Source organism: Rhinolophus sinicus, linkage group LG04, assembly GCF_036562045.2.
Source record: "Rhinolophus sinicus isolate RSC01 linkage group LG04, ASM3656204v1, whole genome shotgun sequence".
Lineage (NCBI taxonomy): Eukaryota > Metazoa > Chordata > Mammalia > Chiroptera > Rhinolophidae > Rhinolophus > Rhinolophus sinicus.
In genome coordinates, this window is record NC_133754.1 from 156,429,617 (window position 1) to 156,448,413 (window position 18,797).

General features: G+C 39.6%; 1 protein-coding gene across 6 annotated transcripts in view; it reads right to left on the reverse strand.

Moving 5' to 3' along the window:
- Positions 1-17,507, reverse strand: part of UBAP2 (ubiquitin associated protein 2) — a 101,977-nt gene extending 84,470 nt beyond the window's left edge. For 3 of the 6 annotated variants that reach the window (XM_074330649.1, XM_074330646.1, XM_074330645.1), the window contains exon 1: positions 17,171-17,258. The gene's annotated coding sequence lies outside the window, so the exon portion shown is untranslated. Of the gene's footprint in view, positions 1-17,170; positions 17,259-17,485 lie in introns of those variants that run through there. The other 3 variants (XM_074330650.1, XM_074330647.1, XM_074330648.1) reach the window with 2 other exon arrangements.
- Positions 17,508-18,797: the final 1,290 nt, after the last annotated feature.

Consider the following 18,797-nt stretch of genomic DNA (forward strand, 5'->3'; position numbering starts at 1 on the left):
TTGATTTACAAAAAATACTTTTTGTAGCCTTGATATTACAACCAAACATTTTGATATGATCCTGAATCCTCACTTGTCAATCAAGAAAACTAGAAACTCTTTTAATGTTTCAAATTATTAAAATTTTACTAATTCACTGATTCAGTATAAATATTAGGACTTTACATCTTTATTCCAATCATCAATCCTCAAAAACCACATTTGATAATGAATAGGTCATTAGACTATAAATAATGGCCCCAGTTCCATGGCTGAACCAGAATTGCTTTGTGAAACATGAAAAATGCATGGCTTATTTTAAGGATTATTTTTTGAGAATAATAAATTTTCTTTTTTAATTAAGGTTTACTGCTCTGGGTTATATAGTCATAAATTGCTATTATGAAACTCCATTAGCATAAATATTGCAAATACAATCCTTACAACAACAAAAAAACTTTAAATAAAATAATAATGATGGCCCCAGAACATGCTCCTAAGCATGTTTGGTAAACAAATTCAGACTAGCTTATTTTCTGTCAATATGGCTCTCCACATTAACACTGAAATGTCAGAATAGCTGAATTTCTGTTCATAAAAATAAAAATAAATAAATGCTTAAGATGTTTAGCAAAACACTTCCAGAGACAAAACTGGGAGTTTACAGTGCAAGCACTGTAAAAAAAAAAAAAAAAAAAAAAAGTTTTACTAAAATCCACTGGAATGCCATATGATTTCACTTATATGTGGAACCTAAAGAACAAAATAAACAAACAAAACAGAAACAAACTCACAGACACAAAGAACATTTTGATGGTTGCCAGATGGGAGTGGGATTGGGAAGGGTGGGTAGAAAGGGGGAAAGGATTAAGATGCACAAATTGGTAGTTACAAATCAGTCATGGGGTTGTAAAATATAGCATAAGGAATATAGTCAATATTATTGTAATAACTAAGCATGGTGTCAGGTGGGTACTAGATTTATCGGTGATCATTTCATAAGTTATATAAATGTCTAATCACTATGTTGTACCTAATATACAAGGTGTGATCAGAAAATACAGTGAATGTTTAAATTTTTTTAAATTTATTACAGTAAAAGACACATTGCCATTAATCCCCCTCAAAATACTCCCCCTCACTTCGAACACACTTATCCCATTGTTCTTGACACTTTCTGAAGCAGTAATGGAAGTCCTCTTTTGTGAGTGTTTTTAGTTGCGTTGCCATGGCTGCCTTGATGTCCTGAATCATTTTGACTTTGGGGAAGAGCCAGAAGTTGCACCTTGCCAGATCCTGCCAGATTCAGTGAATAAGGTAGATGAGGACACACCATGTCTTTATTTGACAGAAATTGCCGTATACCAGAAGCAGTATGTGACACGGAGTGTTGTCATGATGGAAGATTTATGGCACACTTTAAAACACACCTTCTCTCAACCAATTGACTACACGGAACAAGTTGAAACTTGTCACACAGTTACCACACTTCCTATATTGAAGATCCCTACCTTTCCACTGGATGGCACTTGGCAGCAGCATTCACCATATTTGTTGTACACAATGGAAAGGCTCCATGTCACACATCACTTCTGGTACAGTAATTTCTATCAAATAAAAACATTATGGTGTGTCCTCATTCACCTTATTCACTGAATCTGGCAGGATCTGGCAACGTGCAACTTCTGGCTCTTCCCCAAAGTCAAAATGACCATAAAAGGTAAACGTTTTAAATCGATTGAGGACATCGAGGCAGCCATGACAGCAAACTAAAGACACTCAGGAAAGAGGACTTCCAGAACTGCTTCAGAAATTGGCAAGAATGATGGGAGAAGTGTGTTCAAAGTGAGGGGGAGTATTTGAGTGGGGGATTAATGACAATGTGTCTTTTACTGTAATAAATTTTTTTAATTTAAACAATCACCATACTGTTTGATCACACCTTATAATATTGTATGTCAACTGCAATTAAAAAATTAAATTATTTAATAAATAAGTTATGTACCGGAAAAATAAAATCCTCTGGGAAAAGCAGAGCTCAAAAAATATGTCAAGTTAACAGGATGCATGGTTCAAATTTTCTTATATTAATTTTATATAAAACTTCCAGAGACAGTGAATTTATAAACAAAAGTAACAGTGTAAGTTAGCAAAATAATTATCAACACCCTTAAAAATTGTTACCACCAATGAATTCTGAAAATAAACAGGATATGGAAACTAGACTATAACAATCAACATCTTTAACTAATATACTATCATGTGGGAAAATTCTATGTCCTCTTTTCTGCAAATAGAGTTATATGTAGTAAATAGGAATGCTTCTGCAATAAGCACCCAGTTGCCAGACCATCGGAATTCAGTTTACACTTGTTTTCCATCCCCTCTATCACTCTCCACCCCCAAGAGTTCTACTATCCTGGAACAGGTTCCAAGAGAATTCTTAGAATAGAAACAGACAAGAGCAAGAGATTCTAAAAATAATTCAGTAGAAACTCAAACATACATATCACAGGTTCTTGAGCTTCAGGAAACACCAGGTTATTTCAATCTATCCAACCAAATTTTAAAACCCGTATTTAACCTCACCTCATTCAACTAAGTTAAAGATACGATAGACGGGTAAGAACTGCTATTATATTTTTAAACTCTTTAAAAACAGTATCAGCAAAATACCATATAAAGCTTCCTAGATTTAAAGTGCAAACATGGCCTAAATTACTTGTAACATAAGGAAAGTAAACCAGCAGAAAAAACCAACTTGATTCAACTACAAAGACTTTCTCTGTAGTAGGGATATTTTTAGAAAATGTTTTACTAACTGCTATTTTTTTTCCAAGGATTTTTTAAAAGATAAAATGCCTCAGTGAAACAGCTGCTTTTTTCAAGTGATTCCAGAGCAGAAACGAACTGAAAATGGTTAACAGCCACCTGTACTTGTATTAAAGCTTACATAAGCAAATACCACAAATTCATCATAAGATGACCCTAACTTTAAGGCATAAAAAAAGTTATCTAAAAACCATGTAATATCATACCCTAAAAAAAAAACCAAGGGCACACTGGATCACTGTGAAAAGTTACAGAACACTTGTTGATAACATGCTGAGAACTGCAAGGTTTTGGTGAAAGCATGAAAGGGCTTTAAGATAGTGTCACCAAGTGTCTGCATTGGAAGATACCTCTAAAACCAGGAGGTTCACACAATAGTGCAGAGTATCTCATCTACTGCATCAAATAAATTTATACTCCAGAAACAGCAAAGTGAATGTCTTTTTTTTCCAAACAGAATATAATTAATCCAGGTAACATGAATTACTTACTCAGCTAAGGACTCGATCACTCAAAACAGAATATACAATTTATGTTCAAGAAGCAAGTTTCCATCAAGAATGCTCACAGAGGGTCAGCCTGGTGGCTCAGGTGGTTGGAGAGCCGTGCTCCTAATGCCAAAGTCACTGGTTCGATTCCCACATGGGCCAGCGAGCTGCGCCCTCTACAGCTAGGATTGTGAACAATGGCTCTCCCTGAAGCTGGGCAGTCAGAGGTCAGCGTGTGCTGCCATGAGCTGCCGGTGGCCAGCGTAAGTGGCCAGCAGCCAGCGTGAGTGGCTGGCAGCTATTGTGAGTGGCTGGCAAGAACTACCATGAGGGGTCTGGCCCGGTGGCTCAGGCGGTTAGAGCTCCGTGCTCCTAACTCTGAAGGCTGTCGGTTCGATTACCACATGGGCCAGTGGGCTCTCAACCACAAGGTTGCCAGTTCAATTCCTCGACTCCCACAGGGGATGGTGGGCAGTGCCCCCTGCAACTAAAATTGAGCATGGTACCTTGAGCTGAGCTGCCGCTGAGCTCCCGGATGGCTCAGTTGGTTGGAGCGCATCCTCTCAACCACAAGTTGCCGATTCGACTCCCACAAGAGATGGTGGGCTGTGCCCCCCGCAACTAGCACGGCAACTGGACCTGGAGCTGAGCTGCGCCCTCCACAACTCAGACTGAAAGACTGAAAGGACAACAACTTGAAGCTGAACGGCACCCGCCACAACTAAGATTGAAAGGACAACAACTTAACTTGGAAAAAAGTCCTGGAAGTACACACTGTTCCCCAATAAAGCCCTGTTCCCCTTCCCCAATAAAATTTAAAAAAGAAAGAAAGAAATGACCACAAACTTAACAGAAATGTATTATTTTTAAAAAAATGGTTAAAATGGTAAATTAAAAAAAAAAAAGAACTACCATGAGCTGCTGTGAGCAGCCAACCAGCGACCGAATGCCTCAGCTAGGGGCGGGGTAGGAGGGGAAGCGCAAGGCTCACAATACCAGCATGGGCCAGGGAGCTGTGTCCTACACAACTAGACTGACAAACAACGGCTTGTGGTGGGGGGTGGGGGGTGGGAAGAATGCTCACATGAAAAAAAGGATGTTGACAGAGATGCTGTTCACTCAGTCCTGAGGCCATTGGTGCTGGGACTATCTTATGAAGGATTTACTCATTCATTCCCAAAAGCCTAAATCTAGTAAGTAATGATAATAGCAGCAAACACATACTGTTTACTATGTGCCAGACACATATTAACCCTCCCAATAACACTCTGAGATACACAGAAATGTTACTCCCATTTTCCAGACAGGAAACTAAGACAGAGAATTCACAGCTAGTAAAATGGTAAAGCCAAGACTCAAACCCTGGCCATCTGGCCTCCTCGGTGAACAGTTAACCACTCTCAACCACTCTCAACCACTCTTAACCACTATTCTATGCTACATGGTTAACTGTTCAATTATAGATCTACAACAAACTCCAACTCAGCTTCCTCTTCTTTAAAACAGCATGACTACCGTTGGCATCACCTACATTGTTCACATCTGATGCGAAAGCTCTGGTTTTGAGTCAGAATCTCGCCTAACATTCCAACCTTTCAGATGCCCACAGGGGCTCCCTTCAACTCTGTATTGTAATGTTTTTGTTACTAGTTCTGTTTTATTATTTTTGTTTAACTTCCAATCTGTGTTCTTGCTTTTTCTAATTAAAAAAATACCCATTCTTCTCAACCTTTTTCTGCACAGGAAAGACACTTATTCATTACTATGGAGGACAGGATTGGTTTACATTAAGAACCTCAACTGATTTGGGAGGCCAGAGCAGCCAGCAAGAGGAAGTCTATATCCCCTACCCAGGAGAGGGCAAAGCAGCTAGAGTGCCAAGGAACTCCAGTATGAGACCCAATTCCATGCAGCTCAACTACTTGTGCCCTGCATGCCAGGAGCTGACCAAGCTGATACTTTTATTCTCCACAGCTGCTGAGGGCAGGGTCAGGCCTCCAGCAGCTGGTGGACCAGGGTGAACTCCCCTACACCCAGGATCGCTGACAAGGGAACTACCATGTTACCTGCTATTCTGTGTATATAATCTGTCCATGGAAAAGATGAGTGCTGACGAACTTTTGATCACAAGGACATCAAAAATAATTTGGTATAGTCATATTTCTCTTTCAGGTTAACTAAAATCATGGAGGAAATTTTTATTTAATTGCCTATGGATGTTTCCATACATCGGTCCCACTCCTACTCTGCTAATTTCTTGGCTCTAAACCCTAGCTCAGCAGCTATTCTTTACCCTCCTATCCCTTGAAAAGTCCCTCATTATTCATGACCAGTTTTAAGCCCTCCTTCTAACAGGCATTTCTCTCCCCCAAAAAGGTGTACACTAGACAGCATTTCACAAGACCTATCGAATTATGGGAATACTGTACTTTAGATTACAATTACCTGCCTAATAATACCAAATACCTTCAATAGAGGGTTATACTTCATAGACAAGGACTAGTAAAGGGTTTAATTTTTTAATTAAAAAAATTTTTTTAATTAAAAAAAGACTGTAACCAGATTAAAATAGATTTTCTATAAATCACCCACTTACCACAACATAGGATTAATAGCTTCCTCATAAATCCAGCAATGATTCTTAAACACAGTCTCTTTTTCTCTCTTGTTCTTTTTCCCGTTTTTTCTTTCTCCACTTCTATAAAATTCTGTCCACCTCCCTATGTATTATTCTCTGGTCCTGCTCCCCCAGGAATTTGTACCCACCCACATACACAGTGGCACAGCTACTGTTTGTTTTTTGTTTTAAATCTCCATTTCTGAAACCTTCCGAGTTTCTCACAGGCTTTGGCAACAAGGAATTACAGGCATACCTTGGAGATAGTGTGGTTTTGGCTCCAGACCACCATAATAAAGCGAGCATCGCAATAAGCCAAGTCATTCATTATCTTTTTTGCTGGTGGAGGGTCTTGCCTTCAATTTGTTTAAAAAAAAAAAAAATGCAGCACCTGTGGAGCGCAATAAACTGAGGTATGCCTCTACTGGATAATTGGCTATTATCTCCTTCCATGTTCTGATCCTCTGGTGGCACAGGGGGCCGGGAGAACCAATAGGATGGTAAAACAAGTTAGGAGGAGCCCAGAAAAAAAACGCTACTCCATGAAACACTACTAGAAAGTCTCAACCCAGGTTTGACAGCATACACATTAGTTAAATGTGCCATTCTATCCATGTCCAAATGTTTAGTGATAGTATCTCCAGAAACATCAGGAAATTCTCATCATCAAATAAAGATTAGTGAATCATCATCTATCACTATCCCTGGTTGCACACATAGTACAATCACTTAGGGAACTTCTAAAAAATGAACCCAGACCCCATTAAAATCAGAGCTGCTCAGAATAGAACCCAGATACCAACATTGTTTTTAAAAGTTATTCAAGCAGTTCCTAAAAAGTTAAACATAGTTACCACATAACCAAGCAATTCCACTCCTAAGTACATACCCACGAGAAATGAAAACACATGTTCACCCAGAGAAGTGCATATGAATGTTCATAGCAGCATTACTCACAATAGCCAAAAAGTAGAAACAACCCAAATGTCCATCCACTGCTGAATGAATAAACAAAATGCAGTATCACCATACAATGGAGCACTATTCAAGTACTCAAAGTTCTGATGCGTGCTAAACCATGGATAAACCTTGAAAACATAATAAAGTATCAGAAGTCACTCACAAAAGACCACATATGTATACTGTATTATTCCATTTATATGTAATGTCCAAAATAGGCAAATCCATAGAGACAGAAAAGTAGATTAATGGTTGCCAAGGGCTAGGAGGAAGAAAGAATGGACAGTGATGGCTAATGGGTATGGGTTTTTTGGAGGGTGATGAAAATGTTCTAAAAATAGTGATGTTTGCACAACCTTGTGAATATACTAAAACCCACTGAATTGTATAATTTAAAGGATGAATTTTATGGGATATCTCAATTTCTTTTTAAATGCTCTAAGTTACTGACGTGCAGCCTGGATGTCAAACCACTGCTCTGGACCATTAGCATAGGTATCACCTGACAACTGGTCACAAATGCAAATTCTCAAGGTCACCCCAGACTTACTGACCCAGAAATTCTGTTTAAAGAAGACGTGATGCACACTAAAGTTTGAAAATCACTGCCCTCAAAGAACTTTAGATGAAATTTTTGATCCTGTGTGGTTTAAACTGAAAGATGAGAAAGCTGCAAACAGTGCAATTTCACCTTTATTATTTTACCCATATAAGTTATACAGTCGTTACACAAAGTTCCAAATAAATACTGAAAAGTGGAAGAAAACAAAACCACACCAAAATAACCACTGTTCACAGTTTACTGAATATCCCTCCAATGTCTTCTATTTCTTTTGCATCATTGTGATCCTCTAGAAATGGCTGTATCATGCTTTTACCACTGGACATTAACGTATATAAACTATTATGCAAACGCAAGGTAGCATTATAATTATAGCATCTCAATTATTATGTTCTGCTGAGGAATTGAGTATCATGGGAATATAAAAGAAAACTTTAGGGGCCAACCTGTTTCTGGCTCCAAGCCTTTTTGGTATTAAGTGCCTTCTAACATGCAATAAACACTTTTCTTTGGCAAATACAATACAATAAACATGATTTAACTTTTTCTGATTCTACATCAGTTATTGAAGCCATGTGATGGGTGACATAGGAAATTAGTCTGAATCTGTTCTAATTCCAGGACATACCTAGGAACTTGCCTTCTGAAATAAATCATATCATTGTGTTTTCTTTCTTGTCCTTGGTCTCTTGCACAAAAGTGGCAGCATTTATGTATATATATCTTCATGACTTCTGGGCAGCATAGTATGGCTACTTTCCTAAAATAATTTCTGAACCCAAGGACAATGCAATCTTTCAAGTTATTTCCTTGTAATTTATTTTAAAATCATCTGCACTGTTTTTAATCACTGATTCACTGTCCTTTTTTTGGAGGAGAGAGGGTTTTCCACCCAAAACTTATACAGACTAAGCCCTCAAACATTTTTTGATATTCAGCAAGTTGCAGAATGACTTCTATGCTAGCTTGTGTGACTGAGATAATCATACCCATCTGCAAGCATCCCCTAATATTAGCACACATTGTATCAAGCACAAAAGCAGGAAAAGAAGAAAAGGAAAGGGTCTATTTTCCTGGGTATTAACAAAAAGTTGGTCATAAATCGCCAGATTAAAAATTTTTTAAATGTTTTAAAATTGCCAACTGAATGTTGCCATCTCAAGTTCTTCTATCCTTAAAGCCTAGTTTAATTAACATGGCTCTTCCCCAACCCTGCGCACCTACATTAGTCTCCACCTATCCTCTCTTGAGGAAATCCAATCTGCGAGTCATCAGAAAAGGACAGATTTAATGCCAACAATAGTCTTAGTCTCTGTTAAAGACAGACATATTTTTATAAATTTTTTGTCTTTGCACCCTCACTCCCATTCTGCCCCCATCTTCCAGCTCCACATCCATCAGAGCAAGATTAACTTCTCACTAGTTGCTCTGTCCCAAGGCCTTCACAGAGAAAGGGATAAAAGCAGGAACTCCCCTCCCTTTGGCTTCTTTCCTAAGACCCAGTCAGAAAGGGGAAGGAATTACACAGGGAATATAGTCAACAATATTATAGTAACTATGTATGGTGCCAGGTGGGTACTAGGCTTATCTATCAGTAGATGACTTCGTAAGTTATGTAAGTGTTTAACCATGATGCTGTACCCCTGAAACTAATATAATCTTGAATATCAACTGTAATTGAAATTTTTTTTAATTAAAAAGGAAGGGGGAAGGAAGGTGTCAAACTATAGACTGATCTCCTTCACCGTTCATAAGGATACAAGTTCAGTAAGATAAATCTTTCTTTTATTTAGTCAAGTCATACTGACCACAACCAGTCACAATGATCAAAAGTGATTCGTGATACTTACTCTAACACAAAACATTATCCAAACTGTAATGTCAGTTTAACTCTTTATTTTTAAGCACAGAAAAACCATTAACAATACTCAACACAGGAAAATCTCCAACCTCCAAGGTGTGAAAAGAACTTCAGGAATTATCACATATACACACCTCAAAATGTCACCTAGTTCAACTCATAATCACTTGAAAGTGTTAATCCATTATCTCACCCGAATTTGTTTTGGGTTTTGGGCAAAGTGGTATGTATCCCTGCTAACCAGTCTCATACAGCAAATTGGGTATTACTGCTAAAAGTGATTAAATCCCAACTTTACTTTCACAAAAGACAAAACTTTATAAATCTTTCTTACTCAAGATAGGTAACCTAAAACGTTTCAAGTTATTCTTATTTTTCACATTTATGCATGAACCATTTGGTTCTCAATTGTTACACTACACAAATATTTCACAACTGATTTATAAAAAAGCTCAGTATATCTATTATTAAGCTATCCCAAGACAGCTTATCACCTCTAGCTATTGCTACAAGCCAAAAATATAAATACCAATTTTTTTAAGTACTTCAGACCCACAGTTTTTCATTACAATTCTTTAACTTTCCTCATGTGTCCAGAATATAGTCTTGAGTAATTTTTTTAAGCATTTTGTTTTACTCTAGTGGCATCCTTATTACCGTTTCATTCATGCAAAAAGCAACTTTTTTTTCTTTTATAAATTTTATTGGGGAATATTGGGGAACAGTGTGTTTCTCCAGGACCCATCAGTCGTTGTTCTTCAATCTAATTGTGGAGGGCGCAGCTCATCTCCAAGTCCAGTCGCCTTTTTAATCTTAGTTGCAGGGGGCGCAGCCCACCATCCCATGCGGGAGTTAAACCAGAAACGTTGAGCTCGCTGAGCTCGCGCTCTAACCAACTGAGCCATCCAGCTGCCCCAAAAGCAACTTTTTTTAAAATGTCAGTTACCTGAAGAATGTATCAAGACACAGTCATGCAATCCAATTAAATGTTAACATACCTGTTACTTATGCACCAGTTTCAGTTTTCATTCAAATACCAAATACAAAATTCCTTGATAAGGAAATCTTCCACGACTATTATTGAGAAAATACCTCATATCCTTTTTCTTCTCACAGTATGTGTATAAAAACCTGCTCAACTATTCTCCACACACATCCAAATTAATCTCAAAAAAACAAAGGCTTAGAAAAATGACCTTTCAATCATTGGATTGACCATCCAATCACTCCAACAGTAGGAAAAATGCTATTCCCCAGGTCACCATCGACCGCCTCCTCCTAATTTAGGAAAATGGCAAATCGCCCACATCTTTCTTCTGTTTGCTTTCTTTCATCTGTCTCTAGCATTCAACACATTTCATCACTTTCTTCCCTTGGCTTCTCAGACACCATACCATCCTGGTTCTGTTCTCAAATCCTCAGCAGCGTCACATCCTTCTCCCACCTGAAAAGTAAAATTGTTCACTTCTTGAGCACCATCTCCTCCTACAGAAATTATATGCTCTACTGCGTAGCATCAATAATTACCTCCAATTTCAAAGCAAAAGCTTTTAAAGACCTGTGTCTCTCCAAAGACGAAGACTATATCTGACTGTCTACACCTACAATGAAATTCATCCAAATCTCTCAAAAACTTCCAAAATTTTCCAAGTAACCAATATTTTTCAAGTGTTCCAGAGCTCAAAACCTATAAGCCATTCTTTTAATGCCACCATTTCTTCCCATATACATTTAAGTCATAAGGGCTTTAAGGCCTTATACCTATGCCTTCCTTTACAGTCTCTCTGCCATGAACTGAATTAAGCGTCATTATATTTAAAGCCTCTTCCTTGTCTTCTAGGAATAAGTTGATAGCCCTTGTCCAGTACTAGTTTTGATATGTCAATGTCATATATATAACCCGACAGTTATAAGGCACCTTTATCAATTACTGTTATCAATAATTTTCTCCTTTCTAGTTCACTGAAACTTCATGCCCTGATTTACCTGCCTGAACAATGTAAATTGTGAAACCGATGACAAAGTGCAGTTTAATCTTCTAGAATATTCTAAAACCCATCAACTTGTGTTCACAAACCAACTCCTCAATAAAATAGGAGCTCTTTATTTCTTTCCAATCCCTACACTTTGGTCACATTGGCCCTGCCATTCTCCCAAATTGCACCTGCTTTTTTGCCACCTTCCACCGGCACGTTTTCTCAACAGCATAATAAACATACCCCTGATTTTCTCATTTTCTGTCCCTCAATGTAAACAGCAATTACCCTCTACTCAATGTCCATAACAACTGTGGCATTTTAGGGTCACCCGACAATATACTTAACAGCAGCCTGAGTTCTTAAGTGTAATTTTATAGCTTTCTTCTGTCTCTCTTCTCAGGGTGTGCTATCAATTGCCACTTCTCAATGCTGTGTCTGACCTCCTCATAGGATGCCCCTAAACTGGCAGAGGGCTTAGAGGCCAGCCTCACATGCTGATTAGCACAGCTACCATGTATCCCTGAAAACAAGACCTAGCTGGACAATCAGATCTAATGAGTCTTTTAGAGCAAAAATTAATATAAGACCCGGTCTTATTTTACTATGAGACCAGGTCCTATATAAGACCGGGTCTTATATTAATTTTTGCTCCAAAATACGCATTAGAGCTGATTGTCCGGCTAGGTCTTATTTTCGGGGAAGCACTGTGTGTGAGTGTGTGTGTGTGTGTGTGTGTGTGTGCGCGCGCATTCTTGAGAAATCAGTTTGTTTTGATGGGAGAAGGGCTATACAAATGTTCACAAGAAGACAAGTATAATTTGTAATTACAAAAAATTGGAACTGAGATAAAGATCATCACAATAGAATAAAATGTGGCATATCCTTACAATGGAATATCATACTATTGAAAATGATTGATAGCTATAAAAAAATCAACCATTGATAAATCTAAAACATGTAAAAGAGAATGAAATATCAGAAGATCATAAAATTCCATTTAGATCAAGTCTGAAAATGGGCAATATTAAAGTATATATTGTTTATGGATTCATACATATATGGAATAAAAATTATTCCAAAAAAAATTAATCCAAAATGTAGGGTAATGGTTACCTCTGGGAAAGAGGGAAAGGAATGTCTTGGGATATGGTACGCACAGGGGGGTATTAGAAAGCCATAATGTTCTATTCCTTGGTCAGTCATTTTATTCTTGTTTCTGAAAACTCTACATGTGTTTTTACACCTCATATACCTTCTTCTCAGATGTTTTAAAAAGTATGTACTTGATGTAAAGAAAAGAGAGTAAGGACTTATACTAAAATGTTAAACCATAAGTCATTTTTAATTTCTTTTTAATTTTTTCAAATTTTCTCAAAAGTATTTTCTTAGGCAAAATACTTACTGCAAGCCAGGCTGACCCAAAAATCTACTCTAAATTAGAAATTTGTAAATTAATTTGAGAAAAAGTGGGCAGGACTGGTTTAGTCTAGAAAACAATTTAAAGTTAGGCTTATCAATCAATCCTAAAAGCCCATCATTTTGTTCTACACCCCATTTCAGATAAACTTGTATCTTTTTAAGCCCACTTATTTTCCTTCAATGATTTGACCATGCTAAACACTGTTATCAAATGAAAAATCCCATCCTTCAAAGAACACACATTCCAGCTACTGTGTTTCCCCGAAAATAAGACCAGGTCTTATATTAATTTTTGCTCCAAAAGACGCATTAGGGCTTATGTTCAGGGGATGTCATCCTGAAAACGCATGTTACGGTTTATTGTCCGATTAGGTCTTATTTTCGGGGAAACACGACAGGTAGAAGACACACACAATACAGATAGCATTATATACATGCCCAAGCCCATGTAGTTGCAGATTGTTTAGATTTTTCTCTGCTTGCTTGGGAAGCAGCATGTTATGGTGGCAAGTAGAATAAGAAGGCCTACAACCTCCTCAGTTGAGACTGAGTGAGTGTTCAGAGTGTTTCTGTAATGAGGTGAAGGGACAGGAGGCAAAAAAAAAAGGGGGGGGGGAGAGAGAATGAAGAGAAAACAAGGGAAAGAGAAAAATAAGAGAAAGGGTGAGAGTGGAGAGAATTAAAGAAGGCAGAGAGGGAGAAACACATCATTAACAAGAACTCTGAGCTTCCAAAAAAGTCTTCATAGGTATAATTATCTAGGACTGATTCAATGAGAAGATTGAGACTATAGTGTAAAAAAATCTGAGTCAATCGCATCATATTAAGTATTACTGGATTGTGTATGTACATACAAGTGAGAAAGTTCCTATGTGACATCTTACTTAAAAACAGGCTAATTGGGGCGGCTGGATGGCTCAGTTGGTTAGAGCGCAGGCTCTCAAACAAGGTTGCCAGTTCAATTCCTGCGTGGGATGGTGGGGTGCCCCCCCTGCAACTAAAGATTGGAAACGACGACTGGACTTGGAGCTGCGCTGCGGCCTCCACAACTAGATTGAAGGACAACAACTTGGAGCTGATGGGCCCTGGAGAAACATACTGCTCCCCAATACTGCCCAATAAAATTTTAAAAAAACAACAGGTTAATCATAACACTAAATAGCAAAAAACAAAGTTAAGCACCGGGTCTAAATCCAAATGAAATTCTCCCCCTATAAATTTTTGACAATAGAGAGGGTGCTAAAAAATGCATACACAATTTAAAAAAGGAAAACTATTAAAATTGTAATATTCAGTATATACTGATAACAAAAGATGAATACAAGTCACGTTTGACTTCTGCAATTACAAGAGATGCTCAAAGTGGTTATCAGTGAGTGTCCAGACACTTCTGATTACGCCAAACTACTGCTTGAGCAATCCTGACCAAAGTGTGCACTTGTATACATTTTTTTGGCACCCCCCGGTATTCTCATAACGAAACTTTCTGAAGTTTTAGACCCAATCAAATATATGTTCTATTACTTTTAGGGTCCCAAAACAAGCATCACATTCCTTTTAAAAGTAGTGCACACTACCTAGTCTTAAATGAAACACCTACTCCTTAATCCAAGCCCAATTTTATAAATTAATTCCATAGTTAACTGGGTTCCAATTCAGTTTAGCTCCTAACTCCAGTATGATAATGAGTTATCTGAAAACTGAAACTCACTCTAGTACACGTGCTATGTCAGCCAGAAATTCACAAACCTGGTCTTCAAAACCTATGCCAAGAAATTTCAAAACTAAAATAATTCACTTTCTTTAAAAGTATAGGCTGTGCAACATCTTTTAGAGAAACACTGTTAAGAAAACTAAAAAAAAGTAGGAAATATCACCATATAATTTGCATTATAATTGTCTAAACAAACCTGATTTAGTTCTTGGACTTAAAAAAAAAAAGAAAAAGGATTCTATTCCTAAATACTTGATAGCTGGGTGAATTATTTCAAAACCTACCACAGGCTTATATGGTGATATTCCCTATGTCTTCCCTCTCTTTGCCTCCCTTCTAGTTACAGCTCATCAACTTACTCTTTTTTGTGGAATGAAGAAAAAAAAAAAAAACAGCTGCTTCTAAGATTTATCAGTAATTCACTACATCATCAGTCAACACCACAGGTGCCATAACTCAACTTTTAAAGGACACTCCATTTACTGAAGTTAACAGCTAACTGATATTTGCTGACCTACGGCTTCCCTCACAAAGAGAAATAAGGAATTTGTTTAAGAGCAGAGGAATTTCAGTCTGTGAATTCATGCAGACTGCTTCTTTTGAGCAGGCATTAATTAATCCTTCATAACATATTTACATCCCCCCCAAAAAAAGTCTTATGACCAAAAAAAAAAATCTTATAATAAGTCATCATTTAAAAAAAGAACTTGGGAATGAACACTTCAAAGCCAACATTTACAAACTGAAGGCTTCACTTCAAACTAGTTCAAATCTTCAAGACTGGTTTATACTTTCTACATGTAGCTTATACTGAAGGGAATAGAGTTATCGACCAGTTCCCATCAAGACAAGCACATAATCAAGTAAACCTATTCTTCTCCATGTTCTCCTACTATTTCTTCTCAAACAATAAAAGTCACTCAGGCTAATACCATGAGACACTCCCAGTGAGCACTGCACAGGCTGCACCAGTTAGTTACCAGGAAAGGGAAGCAGAGGTGTTATTGTTGTTCCAGCCTTGTTCTAAAGGCAGCTCAGTGTGACTGCGCTGGTCCAGCCCACATTTAAAGAGAGAGGCCAGAGGAAACCAGAGCAGCAGGAAACAGGCAGGAGAGGCAATTACCACAACCTTTCCCATGGCCTCATTCCCATGCCATCATTTCCAGCCATATTTCAATCATAACAAAACCTCCCTTCTCTAAATCGTTTCTTAATTATTGAGGGTCAGAGGGAACAAGGAAGCAAAAAGGGGAAATCAGAGCTGTGGGAAACAAGCAGGACAGGGGTGGGAAGAAATCTCATCACACATGTGAACTAGCCATAAGGAGAAAAAAATCAAAAGGAACTCACTAGAGGCAAGCAGAACAGTCGTGTGGAAAACTAATCATTTCTGCCTAATGATAGGTAAGAGAAACCTTCACAGCAATAAGGGGATAGCCCTAACCTAGCCAAGGGGCCTTGCAAGCAGGTAGGTGGTGTTGGTGTACTGGAAGACTCTATCATCTAAAGAGTGGAATTAATCCCTTTCCTGAGACAAGACAGACACCATCCCAATCGAAGCACCCAAAGCCTAGGATACAGGAGAGCTCAGATATTACATCCACCTTCCTTCCACCTTTATTAGACAAACTGACACTAAAAAGGACGCACATTTCATGGCAAAAAGTGAGGAACACTTTTTGATTTAAAAAGTGCTATCATAAAGGAAAAGAAAATATAAAACTACTGGGTTAACTCAAAAAGTTTATTGTATGCCCTTTTAATGAAAGATGATCTTTGGATACCTGATGGAGACCTTAAAAAGTTCTCAATTGTTAGGACACAGAGGTGCTGAAGAAAGATAGCCTAAATACTAGCAGACCATATACTTTGGATATAAGTAGTAACAATATCCAACGGAGGTGATAGTAAACAAGATAATGTTAAACAGAAAATAACAGTAATGATGATGGGATCAACTCCTAGAGAGAACCAGGATAAGAGATCAAGGTGGTGGCACTTGAGATGCCTGGGCAATTAATAGATAAAAACCCAGGGGAAAAGGTGGGAAAGCCAAGTGAGAATGTGATTCAGAGGCAAACTAAGATGTAATGACATTTTGAATACGTATTACAAAAGAAAGAGCTTTAGTTTACAAAGCGCTCTCAAACCTACATTAAAGAACTGTGACACAACCAGACAACAGGAACCGGGACTGAGGAGAAAACTGAGTCCCCAGAGTCTGACACCAAAGCCTTCCCGAATAAAAAAGAAGAGTTGAACTATGCCATCGGGTAAGCCGAGAAAGGCTAGAGAGCGCAGAAGTTGGGCTCTAAGAGGTCCAGCCCCAGGACGAGCGAGCGACAGGCGTGAAAACGGAAAGATGGTCAGGATGGGGAGCGCCTGCTTGGCGCGGGAGCTCCAGCGGACAGGCAGGAAGGGACCGAAGTGGGAAAGAAAACCACACCCTCCAGGACAGAAACCCGAACGGGGGTGGAAGGCGCCCCTTGGGGCTAGGTGGGGTCGGGCCAACTAGGACCGCGTTAGGCTAGAAGACACACAGGTCAACCTGCCCGGGAGAGGAAGGAGGGCGCCTGGGCCTGGGCATACTTAGGATTCATGAAATTGGCGAGGGAACCTCGGCCCGGTCCTCACGGGTGGGCGCTAGGGCACTATGAAAGGAGCTGGAGGAAAGAAGGGCTGAACCCAGAACTAGAAAGCGCATGCTGCAGCGCTTAGGGCCCTAGAACTGCGAAGGAGAGAAAGAGGGTGCCAATTACCGGGCTGTTCACGCTGGACTCGGGACCGCAGCCGCCGCCGCCGCTCGTTACCTGCCAATGTGCCTCTTACAAAGCGGCGGCGGCGGCAGACGCGGCCCGGTCCGTCACGTGACCTACACGTCACGAGCGAAGGCGGAGCCGCTATGCGTCGCTTGTGCTCGGCTCATCAGCCCGCCCACGGGGCGCGTCGCTTCCTCTAGTCGCTCCCAAAACGAACGGAAGCGAGACCTGCACTGCCGAGGCGGGGGATGGAGCAAATAAGGGAGATTTTACGGGATTTCTCGTAGTCGGAGTCATCAGGAGCGTACTACTCACCGCATCCAGGATGCCCACCACTGCAGCTCGTTGTCGCGTTGTGATGACCTCACAAGGCACCACAGTCGCTTCTCTACGGCCGACCTCCTCGCATCACGTGATGCGATCCAACCACTCAAGGCAACAAATGTTGCGCGAGGGCACTTTCGACTCCTACCTGCTGTACAGTAAAGGCACCCGGCTGCGCAGCCATTCGCTCTAGGGTTCATAGGCGGTGCGTTTAAGAGTGCGGAGGGAAGGCCGAGACGGCAAGCTGACAGGGCTAGTAGCATCTTAGACCAATACCAGTGGGTGCTGCCTACCAGGTGGCTGAGGGTGGTTCCTGCTTCGAGATGTAGTACGGCGGGAGGTAGGTTCCCACACCCACATTCCCGGCCTCGCGCTCCGCCCTGTCCCCTGCGCGGGAAAACACCAACGGCCCACCACCGTACCCGCGACACGGAGAGGGCTTCAAGAAGACTCGCCACGGATCAGTAGGGCCACACAGTTTCCGTCTTGTTAAATGTGGGGTCGAATTCTGCGTTCCTAATCCCCTTTTGCGTGAAAAGACTTAACATTTATTGAACGCCTACTCTATGTCAGCCGTTTATACACTGTTTTTATTAAATCATATAATCAACCCTTTGAGGCAGGGATTGTCCGTTTTAGGCATGAAGAACAGCTTAGAGAGGTTCGTTCCGTTTCTCAGGAGACCCAAACCAGATTTTCTATCTCCAAATAATAATACTCTCAAAAAGATCTCACCTGTTTTAATTCCAGGAATTAAGCATAAAGGGGGAGATAGTGGTTTATAATTGTAATGCAGTGTTTTAGAGTTTAAAGTATTTTATCACTTACTGGCCGGCTTATTTGATCTTCAAAAGCAGTGTCCCACCCAGACTGGCTGGATACGTGGACTTTGGAGTCCGGCAAGCCTTACCTCAATCCGAGCTTCCCTTTGTAATAACACCGGTTCACCAAGTTACCACAATTAAATGAGATTAAAGTACTTGCTTGCCACAGTAAATCCTCAATAAATATTCGTTATTATTTTCACATCCTGTATGTACCTGTTGGGCACAACAGGTCTAAGTGAGGTGGGAAGGGAATTAACAGGTACTGATCTTTGTGCAGGGCATGATGCTAATTACTCACTTGCTAGTTACTAATAGACTGTAGGTTAAATTAAGTGATGAAAAACAATTGAAACCTTAACAGTTCTGCTCAGCTCAAGGAAGGCCTTTGTTATTCATCTGAATTGATCAAAGAATGCTCTGACTGTGCCTTTAACAAATAAACCTTAATATGTAGATGTATGTTATCTCTCCGCTTT